The sequence below is a fragment of the Haemorhous mexicanus genome, chromosome Z, assembly GCF_027477595.1.
Source record: "Haemorhous mexicanus isolate bHaeMex1 chromosome Z, bHaeMex1.pri, whole genome shotgun sequence".
NCBI classification, from domain to species: Eukaryota; Metazoa; Chordata; class Aves; order Passeriformes; family Fringillidae; genus Haemorhous; species Haemorhous mexicanus.
This window is the reverse complement of record NC_082381.1, coordinates 32587084-32601944: the sequence shown is the minus strand read 5'-3', so window position 1 is coordinate 32601944 and position 14861 is coordinate 32587084. Positions and strand designations below refer to the sequence as shown.

General features: G+C 36.9%; 1 protein-coding gene across 4 annotated transcripts in view; it reads right to left on the bottom strand.

The window, feature by feature from the left end:
- Nucleotides 1-3928: 3928 nt before the first annotated feature.
- PRR16 (proline rich 16) overlaps nucleotides 3929-14861 on the bottom strand; it is a 139583-nt gene continuing 128650 nt past the window's right edge. For all 4 annotated transcript variants that reach the window (XR_009490354.1, XR_009490353.1, XR_009490352.1 and 1 more), the window contains one exon: nucleotides 3929-6892. The gene's annotated coding sequence lies outside the window, so the exon portion shown is untranslated. The remainder of the gene's footprint in view (nucleotides 6893-14861) is intronic.

The following is a 14861-nucleotide window of genomic DNA, read 5'->3' as shown; positions in this document are numbered from 1 at the left end:
AAGTGTCAAAGTCTCCACTGCAAATAATGGATTTGTCATATGCCCAAGTACTGTCAGTTTGGTGGAAATGTGTGAAAACTCCCCAGTTGTTCAAATGTAGGTAATTCAAAGGGAGTTCGTCTGATCAGCGTGAGGCTCAGATTCTCAAAACCTCAGCTTCTCAATCTCATTATCCAGGTGGTTTCCACTCACGACTTACAATGCAACTATATTTATTGGTAAGGGATATTTATTTCAGTGAACAAGTTAAGGAAATAATTAAAGAGACACGTATGCTTATTTTAAAGAAATATGTAATCAGCACTAATCAAAAGACTGCAGGTTTTTTTTAAAATTTGGGATTGTTTCACTTCCTGAAACATTAATCTCTTGCTTGACATTAGTCTTCTTAATAACTACACATGTCTATTTAAATCTCAGTAGATAAACCTCAACGTACCACATTACTGAACAGGTGAATTTTTAATAATGACATAACCTCCTGAACATCATCCTTGTCATAAAGATTTTTTTTTCTTATGCTTTCCATATGAAAGCTCTTGGCTGGTCTTACTAATTTGTTTGTGCTTCTGTAAAGTACATAGTACACCCTGCAAAAGTAGAATTTTCTGCCCCCTGATTTCAGTTTATGTAAATGGAATATATGAGCCACAAAAGTAGCTGACATTGATTGAGAACACACATGTAGAAAATCATCTTCATTATACTCACCCTGACACCAATGTGTCTTCCACTAGAAGCAAAACCAGGATCCCTTCATTTAGCAACTCTCAATTACTATTTTTCCTTTTCTTCTCACAGCTCCTAATTCCCATAAACTTTTAGCAAATGCAATATGTTTTGAGTGAAAGAGTTCCACAGCTTCCCTCACATTGCTTAAATAAACACTTTTGTGTAATTTTTGAGCTTCCCAGTGGCTGGATTTGTTTCATGGCCCCTGCTACTGCACACTTAGGCCATTCATGAACTTGTCACTCTACTTCTCTTCCACACCTCTGTTGAGCAGAAGAATTATTATCTGCTGTCACTTCACAGACAGAATCTAATTGTACCATCTTATTTTTCTACCTTTTTCTACCTGCTTTTTCAGTTTGATCACATTTTTTGTTTGATTGATTGTTTTCCTGTCAAGGAACTGAGCATAGTATTTAAAAAGTTAAATATCATATTAGGCTATTGCATATCTATTGATTGATATAATCATGTATGTAGTGTTTACTTATTTTCTCTGCGGCTTTCCTAATAAATGTTAACTGCATACTTGCATTTTTTCTGACCTCCTAAGCACAAGACCAACATTTTCACAGAAACATTTAACTGCTAAATTAAAGCTAAGTGAAATGTGTTAAATATAAAATTGCTTTCCTATCAGTTTACATTTATCTTCATTGAATTTAATTTTTAATTTTAATAAATTAAAATTAATTTAGTCAGTCATTCAGAGCCACTCCTATTTAACACCTTTAATAACTTAGTATGATCACCAAATTTTTCATGTCATTATACACTACTTTTCCAGCATATTCACATGTTCAAATATATTTTGAGACGCATGAATCACAGAATATGTCCCTTGGAACTTCACTCTTGGCCTCTGGTGCCTGTAAAAACTGACACAAAAATCACTATTTTCTCCAATATTTTACATATTTTTATGAATGCAGGAACTTCCCTCTTAGCCAGCTCCAGTTTCCTTTGTGCTTTCCCTTAGCCCTCTGTGCCATTTCCTGCGGAGTTGGGTAATATTGACACCTTAAGATGAGTTCTAGCTCTTTTTAGAAGGATATTATTAAATTTTGAACACTTTTACCCCATACTGATTTAATGGACTATACTCTTTCAATCTAAAACTGGCAACATAGTTGCAACCTCACATCTTAAAAGCTATCAAAATAACTTTAAACAAAGAATTTCACACCACAGGTACCATTTGGCTATTTCATCCCTGAGTGTCTTTAAAAATCTTAGGTGTATATCTCTTCATTTTGTTTTGTACCACCTCAAACTGGCAAACCATAACTTCATATGAGCTCCTCCACAAAAAAATGAATTTACAAAAGTCCTTCCATAGCAGAAGCAGAATTAAAGTGTTCTGACGATTTTGTTCCTATAGCTTCTTCTAAGTGCTTCTGTTTTCCTTGACTATCTTTCAGCATTATAGGTGGTCTCCCAGTCTTCCCTCTGCTCTGTTCTAGAAACAGAATTTCTTAATTCTTGTTTCTTTCAAATATTTTAGTTGAGAAATCTCTTAAGTATCTTGGAATCGATTTGTTTAATGTTGCTATGGGCTTGTTGTTTGGTTTTTGTTTCAGTTTTTTTTTTTTTTTTTTTAATTTGTATTTAGTCTTATATTTAGTCCTTACACTTTCTTTAAAAATCTTTAGCTATCTGAAGGACATCTTGCCCTCAGTAGCCTCTCACACCCTGCTGATTAGCCGTGTGGTTTCCCTTTTACCCTTTCTCAAGCCTTTCTAGCTAAGCAGAATGTATTTACTCTCTGCCTTCAAGAATACCTTAAATAGTCTCTGTGCCATCTGCCATGACTTTACCCTCTTAGTATTCCTTCCAGATTCTCCTGAACAGGAGGCCTTGTTTATAATTGTCTTTTCTGAAGTTCAGCCCAGCTGTGGGGAGATTTCATGGCTTCCTTGCAGATCTGCAAAGATATTGAATCTAGAGAGAGAAGTATTTTGAACAACATCCACTTGGCTGTTGTTTCCTCTCTCATGGCATCTTCAACAGTCCAGTCCATGAAAATCATTGATTTAGTCTCAGCAGTCCTCTAAGATTCCTTTTAAGATCCAGTCTCAGTAACAGTCTCCTCCCTAGCAGGAAACTCCAGGGCAGAGTGGTGGCTGTCCTTCCTCCACCCCTCCTTAGACAATAGCTTACCACTATTTTGTGGTCAGCTTTTATTGACAACATCACTGATAATGAGGTATGTACCCAGCACACCACTGATCAGAGGGGTAAAAAAAAAACATATGACACTTGGGGCAGCTCTGTCAGGAGAGGGACACTTTTATATTACCCTGCTGATCACCAGGTTTTCGTAATCTTTGTCTTCCACTCCGCAAAAGAGCTATTTTAACATATCCCAATTTTTCTCATAAATTATGGTGATCCTTGTCTTTTAAAAAATTCAAGTGCTGAAATTCTGTCTTGTACACAAGTCCAGAACTGTCAGCATTTTGTTTTGCACACCTTATCCTTTCAAGCCTCTCGGCTGCTCCAGGTGGCTTTTCAGATGCCAGCTAATGAAACAATAGAACTATTACTACAGTAATAGTTCTATTACTCTAGAACTATTTCTGTAGGCATTTCTTATATGCATGACAAAAGACCTACAAAAGGACCCATCACTTCCGGTAAAGTCATCTGAGTTGAAAAAGTTCTGCTGGTCTTGTCAGTATGCTTGGATGAACATAACAGAAATACCACAATTCTTTTGCTGTTCAATAAGATAATCTAAATATCTCTGGTTTTAAACTACGAAAAAGCATTTCAGTGATAATTTTTTGCCAACAATTTCTGAAATTGTGTGTTAAAATGCTATCTTATGGGAGTATCTGCACAATATACAGACATCATCTCAATTTATATCCAATATTGAATACTTATCTAATGATTTAATTTAAATCTATGAAAATCAAGCAATCTGAATTTCTCCCAATGACACTGCTAGTAAAATAAGACATGATATAGGACACTGCATGAGTGTGCACACATACTGAAATTTACTTTCCAGCATGAAGTCCCAGTTAAGCAGAGGTGCAAATAACATGTTAACAGCACGTGATTAATGAGACCTGTGGTTCACAGCTTTCTTCCAATTACATTTGTCACTTAAATTAGGCCTACATGTTGGTATATGTTCATCATTTTTGCACAGCAGAAATTATATAAAACCACTCCTGGGACGAAGTAATTATTTTTCATATCTCATGTATTTTTCTGAAGAAAACTGTTCATTGTTTTAGGTGGGTTTTGTGCAATAAAAATTTTACACACAAGCTGATCTAGAACTCAGCATAGCAGAAAAGTATTTGCAAGTAGTAACAAATTATTCCACTGGATTTTTATTGGGCTATTTTCAAATACAGATGAATGCATTTTGTTCACAAAAATAAGAGCTTTTTCAAGTGAAATTATTAGGCAATGATGGAAGTGTTCAAATTATCATTCTGAAATTTTACTATTGTTTCAATAATGTTGTCCTCTTCTTAAACAACTGAATACTCATCTCAAAGAAGAAGATCTCCAATTTTAAAATATTATCTGAAAAGGGAGGAAAACCAAGCCCATGCCAGTTATGTGTCCAAATAACGTACTCTAATGACACAGAAATGACATCAAGGTAAGAACACTATAAGCCAAAAGCTGAATTGTGTGTGAACAAAACACAGCCATCATTCTTTAACAAATACAAAGGTTTCATTTATCCATTGCACCAAAGGAAATTGACCACTAACTTTCATAAAAAGAGTCAAATCATAAGATCATCCCAATTTTTGCCAAATGAGGGAGAGCCTATCATAAACTTACTTAATTTTACAATTTCCTGACAAACTTCAAAAGCTGTTTATGGCTTCAGAGTCACAAGCAAAGACAGAGATCAGGTCTTTCACCAAAAAATACAGCAACATGAGCATCTTTTGCAGTAACAGGACTTGTGGCACTTACTTCAGCAGAGCTGGCATTTCATTCATGAGCAGGTAAGGGTGCCATGCGTGCACACACACACGAACATACACGCATAACACTTGTTAGCACGTTGGAGCAGAGCAACACGTTTTTAAGATATCTGCCCTTCACAAAGTTAACCCACAGATTATTTTAACTTAATTTTTGTTGTTGAAAGGTATTTTTTCTGTTAGTGAGCACTTAAATGCTTCCATAAAGCAATGAACTGAAAGAAAAGCTATTCAGCTTTAAAAATCAGATACATATAACTGGACTTAAGACGAATTATTTAAGTGGACTGGGAACCAAATGCATTACTTTTCTCTTTGAATTACACATAGGCTAATGGACTAAGAAAAAAAAGGAAAAAAAAATTTATTCAAAACAGCTCTAGCATTGAAATGTTCAATAACTCCACAACAAAACACTGCATTAGTTGGAGAAAAATGACTGTTCTTAACTGCAAACTGTAGATTGTTCTAAGAAACAACCTTTTATTCTGTAGCTTTTCAAATGATGAGCAAATAGTATCAAATTCATGGTCTTGTCGGTATGCCAAAACAAACAAAACACCAAACAAAGACTTTAGCACACACATCCCAGAAAAACCCAACCCCCCAAATGACTAAACCAGTTTTTGAGTAAAATGAGACAGCTGGCAAAAGGTCTCTATTTGGGAAACCACCATTATTTGACTACATTCGTTTCATTCTTAAACATCCAAATTTTCACTTACTAAAACTCATTGATAATAAAAACCCTATCCCATTATATATTTAATTTCTTCCTGTGGATATTAAAATAAACTATGTTCTGAAATTAAGAGTTAAAATACCTCCTTTTGTTTTCCATACATATTTGCCTATATAAATATACTTCATCATTTTACAAATTACAGTATTTATATTAAAGCTTTCATTCAGCAAATCATTACAGCTTAACAAGAACAAACAATCCCTGTGTTTTGGTTCTGTCTTTAAATCACTTTTGGAGATAATGAAAACCAGCCAAAATGAGTGACTGCAAATAATACAAACAACACATTTATTTAGAAAAATAAACTGAAAATGTTGCTTGTCTGTTAGATTTCTCCATGAAGTATAGACAAATGGCTAGAAAAATTTTATGTCAAGTACATATTACAAATGATTTCTTTAGCAGTAACTGGGACTAAATGTCAATGTTCAACAGGAACATTTTTTGATGTATAATTCAATAGATTAAATTTCTCGGCTGCTAATATGATAAAAAAAAATGGATGCTATTAAAAAAGATTATATCCCCTTTTTAAATACACCTTATCATGTTGCTTCTTTTTCATATATATACATATGTATATATGTATGTATATGCATGTATTTATTTCATCCTAAGAAAGGACTGTAATCCTTTCTGTGAAGAGATCCCCATAGTGAAAGAGAGCATAAATGTCTTTCTTCAGTTCTAACTTTTTAATTCCATTTGGAGCCCTGGCAAAGTATAGCTTGTTGTGGTCAAAAATCTCCTGGGGCCATCTGTGCAAATGGTGGCACACATCATTACCCTGAATGGAAGTGACAGTGCAAATAATAGAAGTGCATCAAGATGCAATCTCTAAGAGCAGAACTTCCTCAAAGTTGGGTGGAGGACAGGAGACAGCATTCTTTTAAGTGACTTAACTTCACTTATGCCCTGTTCCTGTATGGCTTTGAATATATACAAGGGACGACAGAGGTCTTCTTCCCCACAGAAAGTAACATTCCTCTGTTATAATAAATGTATCCATTTTCTGAAATTACTTAGTGCTTCCTTTTTCCTTTTGGCTACATATTGAAATATTTGTTGATGCTGGCGGTACCCATTAAAAACTCCTTGTTTGGTACTCTGGTTGCTCAGCATGGAACTCAGGTGTCAGGCTTGGAGACAGCAGTTTCTGCAACGGGGCAAAACATTGAGTTCTCTTATCTTGCTTTCGCACTGAATGGAATTTAAGGCTGTGGCTTTTGCCAGGACTCAGCTTGTAGCTGTCAGATCTGAGAAAGATGATTCAATGCAGATTACACTAGTGCTCAGTTGTGCTCTGACTCCAAGGGTTCTTCCATTCTCCACTAAGGGTCAGGTTTCCTGGTTACTTCTCAGATCTGGCCTGCAAGAAGTCACAATGATGAATCTGATACGCAACTTAATTGACGTGCCTCCAAATATAGACACTCCTTCAAGCCTGAAGGTGCTGTTAAAAAGAAAAGAAGGGCAAAGTTATAAAAAAAATGTTACTTTAAATATACAAGTTAATAAACAAAATATAATTTTGGATTATCATTTCAGTTTTCATATAAGCAGGAGTTCAAAAAATAATGGAATTTTGAAACCATCTTTTATAGTTGCACTTTATTATGTATACAAGCCTTTTTTTTTTTTCTGGGGTAAATGGGTTTAACGTCAATGGTGTCTTTAAAACCACATTATTTGCATCCCCTGTCAAATCTGGACTCTAATACTTGTTCATAAATTAAATAGAAAGTGAACTCAGCAGAAGGTTCTCATCTGACCAATAAGTTTTCTAGCCACTAAAATATTATATATAATTCTGATTTGGGTCTTTCATATTCATTTTTGTGAAATCATTTTAGTTTTTATAAAACACTAATAATGCTGCAATCTAATACTGAGGTTCACTGACTGACTGAGTTTTCCTAGCTTTATTTCTTAGGGAACATAAAGAATCAGTACCTAAAAAAGAGACCTTAGAATACTTACTCTTATTGGTAGAATACATACTCTTGTTGGTAGCTAGGACACTGATTTGGGTGGATTAAAGGATTAAATTGACAGTTCCTGAGTAAAAGAATAACAACTTCCTCATGCACTTTCGGTGACTTACACCTGAAGGTACATACTTCAGTGAGGAGGAAGATCACTTCTTTGCCATAAGCTTTGTGAATCTAGCCCCTCATTCACATTTCCTCACATTTCTTACTCAAACCATTTAAATTTATAAAGATTGTCATGGGGTAGGACACAATTTCACTGTCAGACAAAAAAAAAAAAAAATCTGAATTCAGTGTAACGTAAATTATGTTCATTTTTTTTCCCAGCACTAAATGAAAAGATAAAATTTTTAGTGAAACTTATTTAACACTCAGAATTGTTACAGTGGCCTGGTGTAACCCAATAGCCTAGCAAACATGGTATATTTGATACCACTGGCTTAGCAGGAAGTTGTTTTCCTAGTCAAGTATTCAGGGTTTGACTCACATTGTTAATGAAAAAGAAGAGTGTTCTAAACATCAGTTAGCAGCTTACTTTTAAACTGAAGTAGTCTTCATATCAATAAAAACACACACCACTTTCTCAGCTGTCACAGTTTCAGGCTTCAATTACATTTGGGCTAAGGATTCCTGAATATTATTACCTCATTACAATCACCAAAAAAGATAGTATTATCCTTAAATGCAGCTTAATTCTCAGGAACAAGATGAATATGGTACAACTAACATACATTTAAAATCATGATAATAATACTCATAAAAGAGATAATGCAAATAGTATTTGTTGTCAGAAAACAGTTGTTCCTCAAAATTAGATTCTGAATAAAGTAAAATACAATGCTGAGCACTGTAGAAATGAAGAGCAATATGATTTTTTCTTTTCCTCATGAGTTGCAATTCATAAACATGGACAATATCATGCTGTCATAGTTTAATCCCAGTCAGCAACTAAGTAACATGCAGTTGCTTAATCACTCCCTACCACACAGTGGGCTGGGGAGGAGAACAGAGGAAAAATTTGATAAATCAGAATAAAATTTAAATACTGTAATAAAAATGATCAAAAAACAGCTGTCACAAAAGTACAAAAGTGAGACTACAAAAAAAAAAAATAGAGATAATTAAACCCCAAGAAAGAAAAGTGATAGACAATTCAATATGGCTCACCACCTACTGACTGATGTCCAGCCTGCCCTCAAGCTGTATGACCAGCTCCCACCCAACTCCCCCTAGTTTACTGGACATGAGTTTGTGGTATGGAATATCCCTTTAGGCAGTTTGGGCCATCTCTCCTGGTTTTGCTCCCTCCTTTGCTTCTTATCCACTTCCTCATTAGCAAAGCAGAGGAAGCTGAAAAGTCCTTGATTTAGGGTACACAATACCTAGCAACAACAGAAACACCAGTGTGTTAATCATCATTATTCTTATTCTAAATCCAAAACACTACTAAGAAGAAAATTAACTCTATCCCAACCAAACCTGGGATGACTGCTTACAAAACCAGGAAGTGATTTATCAAGTATACTTGAATTTTTCCACCATTTCTGTCATTTAGTTGTCAACCCACGCAATTCAATTCATTCCAAGTCCTACAACCACGTGACATCCACCCTCATTTCACCAACATTCTACCAAGGAAGAAAAGACTGCCTTTTTTTTCTTTAAACTTACTGTGCTAGAGTAAACACTATGAAAATATTTTGCACCTTTCCACATTAATAAAGGATATGTTCAAATTAAAAATTATGGTTAAACTTGCTCAGCGGAAAATTCATTAGGTAGCAATGCCTGCATCAAAAAATCAGCTGTTCCTCTTGCTACCTCCCCCAAAAATCTATATTTGCAAACCATTATTGTACACATGAAGAAGCAAGCAGCAAGAGAAAAAGGGCCAGTCACTGAAAAAAAAAGCTGCCTACTAATTACAGACTCCTATCCTGACCTGTCTAGTTTTTAATCCTATAGTCTGTACTGTTTTTGATAGCAAGGCTGTACATACAGATCTGTATATTTATTTCATCATTGCAAAATAATTTTGTTACAGCATACCTTGTCAGTAAACTCGTTGTAATAAAACCCTGACCCTAATAAAGTCATTATTAGGGAGTTAGGGCTCAGACAATTTACAGGAAACCATTTTATTCACTCACATCCCTTCTCCTTTTAAGCACTTGCGCAACACCACCATGTCATTCTCTTCTTTCTACAGCCTCATTATTTAGTTCCAAAAGCTAGAGAATCAAAGAAACCAATGTTGCTCTTCTCCCCATTATGCAAAACCAGATAACCACTCTTCTGTACTAAAAAATAAATTTTACTTTGCTGCACATATTACCTGAAAGCTATCTATGTCCTTCTGCTTTGTTCAGTTTGTCAGTCTTCTTGAAAAACTGAGAGTGAGTCAGTGAGTCTAGTCCCATCTACAAGGACATCCTCTTTCTCATCATGGCCATGACCATATTGACTCTGGACAAATTGCTATGCAGAAGCCTGTGGATGAAAAATGTTAAGGGACAAGGCAACTAAGGGAAGCCTCCTTTCAGCCTCAGACCCACAGAATGGCTACCTCTTTCTCAGATACAGAGAAACCACTGCATTTTTGGTCTCTAAATAAAAACCAATAAATCCACTGACATGATTGGAAGACACCAAGAAAATTATAGAGAAGACATCATCAACTTGGAAGGGATATGTGCAGTGAGGATGCCAATGATCACAGAAAGGAATACTTTTAGTGATAGTTTCTATACTGGGCCTCATGCTCTTTATCAAGAAAAAAAGGAGAAAGCAACTAGGAAATATTCAATTGAGAAAGGGAGATTTACTTGATTTTTACTAAGCCGTGTAATTTCTGCACCATTTTAAGTCTGGTAGAAGCACATGAAAGACTAGCCAAAAGAAAAGCTTCATTATTTGGGCTATTTTAGCCCAGACAGTATAATTTGGACATATGTTATTATCTGTCTTAAGTACACTGCAAGTCAGAGCACATGCCCATGTTAGTTGTACTCACATATTTAGGAGTTCAAAAAGAGTTCATGCTTTTTGAAAACAAACCAAAAAAAAATTACAAAAAATGACATAGTAATAAATCTTCCTTAATATAGTGCAGATATCTTCTAGATATTGTTTAAACACTAATGGCATCTGTTAAGTTGTTGTAGTGGTTTTGGTCGGCCAATTTGAGATTTCCTGGCCTACACACTTAATGTGGTGGGTCTAGCACTGGCTAAACACCACTGCACCCTCTAGAATATACTTACTCATTTGCTGCTGTGATATACGATTAGGAGGAAGGCAAAGCAGGCTCAAAACTTCAAAAGGATATAAAGAAAAGTTTATTAACAGAACTAAAAAATAATAAGAATCAGACTAAAACCTTCAGAACACTTCTTCCCCTACAACCTTTTCTTTCCCATTACCAATGTACAGAAACAATTCAGTCAGTTTTTCACCTCTAGAATACTCTTTTTTAATTCACTAAGGGAGAGGAGTCCCTCTTGTCATTTAGTGGAGATTTCTCGTGGCTTTTAAATTCCACAAAGAGCAGCTCCCCAGGAATCTGCAATCATGAAGTCCCTCCCATCTTTTCACAACCTTCCCACAGCTGCATTTGTGGGCCATGTCAACTTATGGTGTACTATTTTAAGGATGAGCTATTCAAGAGCAAAGGTTCTCTTTATCTAAGATCATCTTCATCTCTGGGAACAGAGGTCTTCTTCTCCTTTCCCTGAGGGCAAAGGGTCTTCATCACTCCTCTTGCTCTCTGTTCAAACTTCTCATGGGATCACAGCTACTTCAACATCTGCTTGCTTTAGCATAGATGCCTTTGCTACAATTTGAACACTTCATCCCCCATACTTTTCAATGAATTACAAGGAAGAAGTGTCTGATTTATCTATTATATTCTTCTCCATAGCTTTACAAGAGGATTTCAGCCCAAAACTAAAGGCATCTCCTCATTCTCCTTCCCATGTGGAATTTGACTTCTTCTTTACTGATCTCAGTGTGTCATGTGGCCTTCTACACGTCTTTACCCTCTTTCACTTGAGAAAGCATCAATGCTTTGCAAGACTCATCAGTGCAGTGAAAGAGTAAATGTCGCCCAGGGGGGTGAGTCACCCTGTGATCCCTGCTGGGCTGTGGCTGGAGTGCTTACAGTGAGGTATTTCAGCCCGCACCGGGGGCTGTGTCAGGATCGGTCAAAGACCACGGTCAAAGTCCATGGCTGGTCTTTGGTTTTTGCTGTGTTCAATTCCTACTGCAGGGACACCTCTGGCCTCAGCCACCTGATCTCGGGAAGCGGCTGTGCTGGGGAAGGGGACCTGGTGACAAGATGTTATCAGCCAAGGACCAGCCCTGCCTGGGCCAGGGCCCCATGGCCTCCCCTCTGTCTGCTCAGCAGCCACTGGGGCTGGCTCTGCTGGGCCTGGGCCCCATGGCCTCCCCTCTGTCTGCTCAGCAGCCACTGGGGCTGGCTCTGCTGGGCCTGGGCCCCATGGCCTCCCCTCTGTCTGCCCGGCAGCCTCTGGGGCCCGGCCTGGCTGATACAGAGCCCATGGCCTCCACTCTGTCTGCCCGGCAGCCTCTGGGGCCCGGCCTGGCTGGTACAGAGCCCATGGCCTCCCCTCTGTCTGCCCAGCAGCCACAGGGGCCCCGCCCAGCTGGTACAGAGCCCATGGCCTCCACTCTGCCCAGCAGCCTCTGGGGCCTGGTCTGGCTGGTACAGAGCCCATGGCCTCCACTCTGCCCAGCAGCCTCTGGGGCCTGGTCTGGCTAGTACAGAGCCCATGGCCTCCACTCTGCCCAGCAGCCTCTGGGGCCTGGTCTGGCTAGTACAGAGCCCATGGCCTCCACTCTGCCCAGCAGCCTCTGGGGCCCGGCCCAGCCGGGACAGGGCCTGCTGGGCTCCCTGGAAAAGGCTCGGCCACATGGCAGAGCCCACCCGGCCCAGCCCATCCGAGACAGGCAGGGCAAGGCCAGCCTTGCTACCTGTTCCCAGGCTGGGAGGAAAAGACAGCATTCCTGGGGTTTGTTCTTTTTAAAATGCAAATCTCAAAGAGGCGGATCTAGTTTTTAATTGGCTATAAACATGCCTATTCTCAAAGCTAGGCAGCAATTGGGTTTGCTAGGCACAGAGGAAGCTCACAGCAGCTCTTCTCAGAAAAAATCACTTTTGTGGGTGGCTCCAATGCAAAACCACCACTGCTTGTTGTCTGTTGTATAAATTACTTACTTATTCCTGAAAGATACAGAAATATTTAGATTCAGACATAGACTATTTTATTTATTTTGTCTTAAGTTTTTTAGTGTTTTAGGTAAGCTTAATGACTATGGTAATTCCCTCATTTGAAGAATTACTAAAAGCAAAGGGAATGCTTCTCTAAAAATTTGGGGATTTTTGCTAGTTTGTACTGTCCAAGAAATCCTCATCATGATACCTGTTGAAACACCTTTTTCTGTAAAAACTAAAACATCTAAGTCTAAATAACACAGGATGCTAACAAATCCACCACCAAACTTTTTTTGTAGTTATTTCTACTTTTTTCATCAGAAGCTTTTGAAAACATATTTATATGTGATTGTCCATCCTACTGTTTCAATCCATTAATAATTTATTTGTCAATGAGCAAATAAGAAATCTCACTTGCTTATTGGAAGTTTATCTTCCAATCTTAGGAAGAGATTGAAAATGGCATGAAAAATGAAAATATTTACACATTACAAATGAAATGTACACATTTCCCTTTTCTTTCTTTACACACGACAATTATGCATTGACAGAGTGTATTAGCTTCTACAATGGTATTCTTGTGATCTCACTAGCCTCTCCTAGCAACATTTCCTTAATGAGATTATAAAGTTCTTTGTCATTCCAGTTTTGCTATTTCCAGAGATTTCCCAATACAAAGTTCTATAAATATAATCCCGTATAGAAAACCGTAAATTATGTCAGAATGCATATGATGAGAGTATTTACTAAATACAGTAATCCAACTGAACTCTGTTTAAGTAGTGTATTTGTAGATATTTACTATCTTTGTCTGCTTGCACAACGAAATGAAGACCACCAGAACACTGCCTCTGAGAGCTACTGTAATTTTTTATAGTGAGAAGCACACAATCAATGCCAGAGGCAATGTGCTTGTCAATATATGAAACTCATAAAATCTCCTGCTTGTTACTGATGTACCACTGGCCAAATTTATGTAGTGCTTGTCCCAGTCAAGGACCAAACAGTTTAGATTTGAGAGAAGTAATATCGTAGGACCCACAACATGCAATTAAGCCTTTTCTTTGTTTATTTGGTGATTTTTGTTGTGTTTTTGGGGTATTTTTGTTGATTCCACTAGTTTCCAATGTAGCTGATATCTAATCAGCCAAAGCTCCAAGGTGACAGGTTTCAGGCATCTTGACATCGTAGGAGTCAGTAACATACAATACGGCTTGCTATGATAAATGTAAAAAAATTATTAAACTCCACCTAAAAAATTGCTAATAGGGAAAAGAATGGCACTGGAAAAAGTCCTAATGATGTATCCTGGGAAAACCTGGCAGTCTTGTTCACTGGTCAGAAGCATGTCACCTTTTAAAAGAAGAACACATAAATTTTAAGTAGAGTAGTATATACAGGATGCACAGAAAGTATATCTAAATTAGATTTTTAGAATTTCTCAGACATATTTTTGGCAGTGATGGTACATTTCTGTATACCATTTCAAATTTTAGAAAACATTTTCATCAGGTAATTTTTCTTTACATGACTTTATTTTCATTTGCCTTTTTGGTTCATTAGGTGTTAGAAAACTGTTTTGGTGGTATCATAATGTATATTTTAAGGAAGAATTGGTTATGCCAAGTGTGAACACAGTCCTGGGAAGCTTATTTATTTTCTCATGACTTTTTGGGATATGTCATGATACATCTTTCATGAGAAAAGTACTCACAAATATTTCTGGGAGGGTGGATTTGATTCATTTTGTTTCTCAGATACATGTTTACCAGCTCCCAGAAAATTTTTTTCTCAAAAAATTATCTTGTACTTAACTACCATGCATAAAAAATCAAGAAGTTATCAATAAGATTAAAACAGCTTTTTCTTTTTCTAGAGTATAAAATTTGAGCTATCCCTTTCATTTCAAATCAAGAAGCTATAGCTTGTCCCAATATTTATTGACAGACAGGCTTCTGATGTAGATTTGCTTAAAAAGTAAGTCTAATTACACATAAATGGGTTTCTGTGAGATTTACTGAAATTACATTATCAATTGTAGTAATAGAACATACAAGTTGATATGTTAGATATAAACATTTATATGTATATTTATTCATTATTCATGTCTTATGTATGTGTATACATATAATGTACATATAGACATATGAATTGGCTTTTTCTTCTACTCCTTTGGGCTAGAGGGTTGACAAATCTTG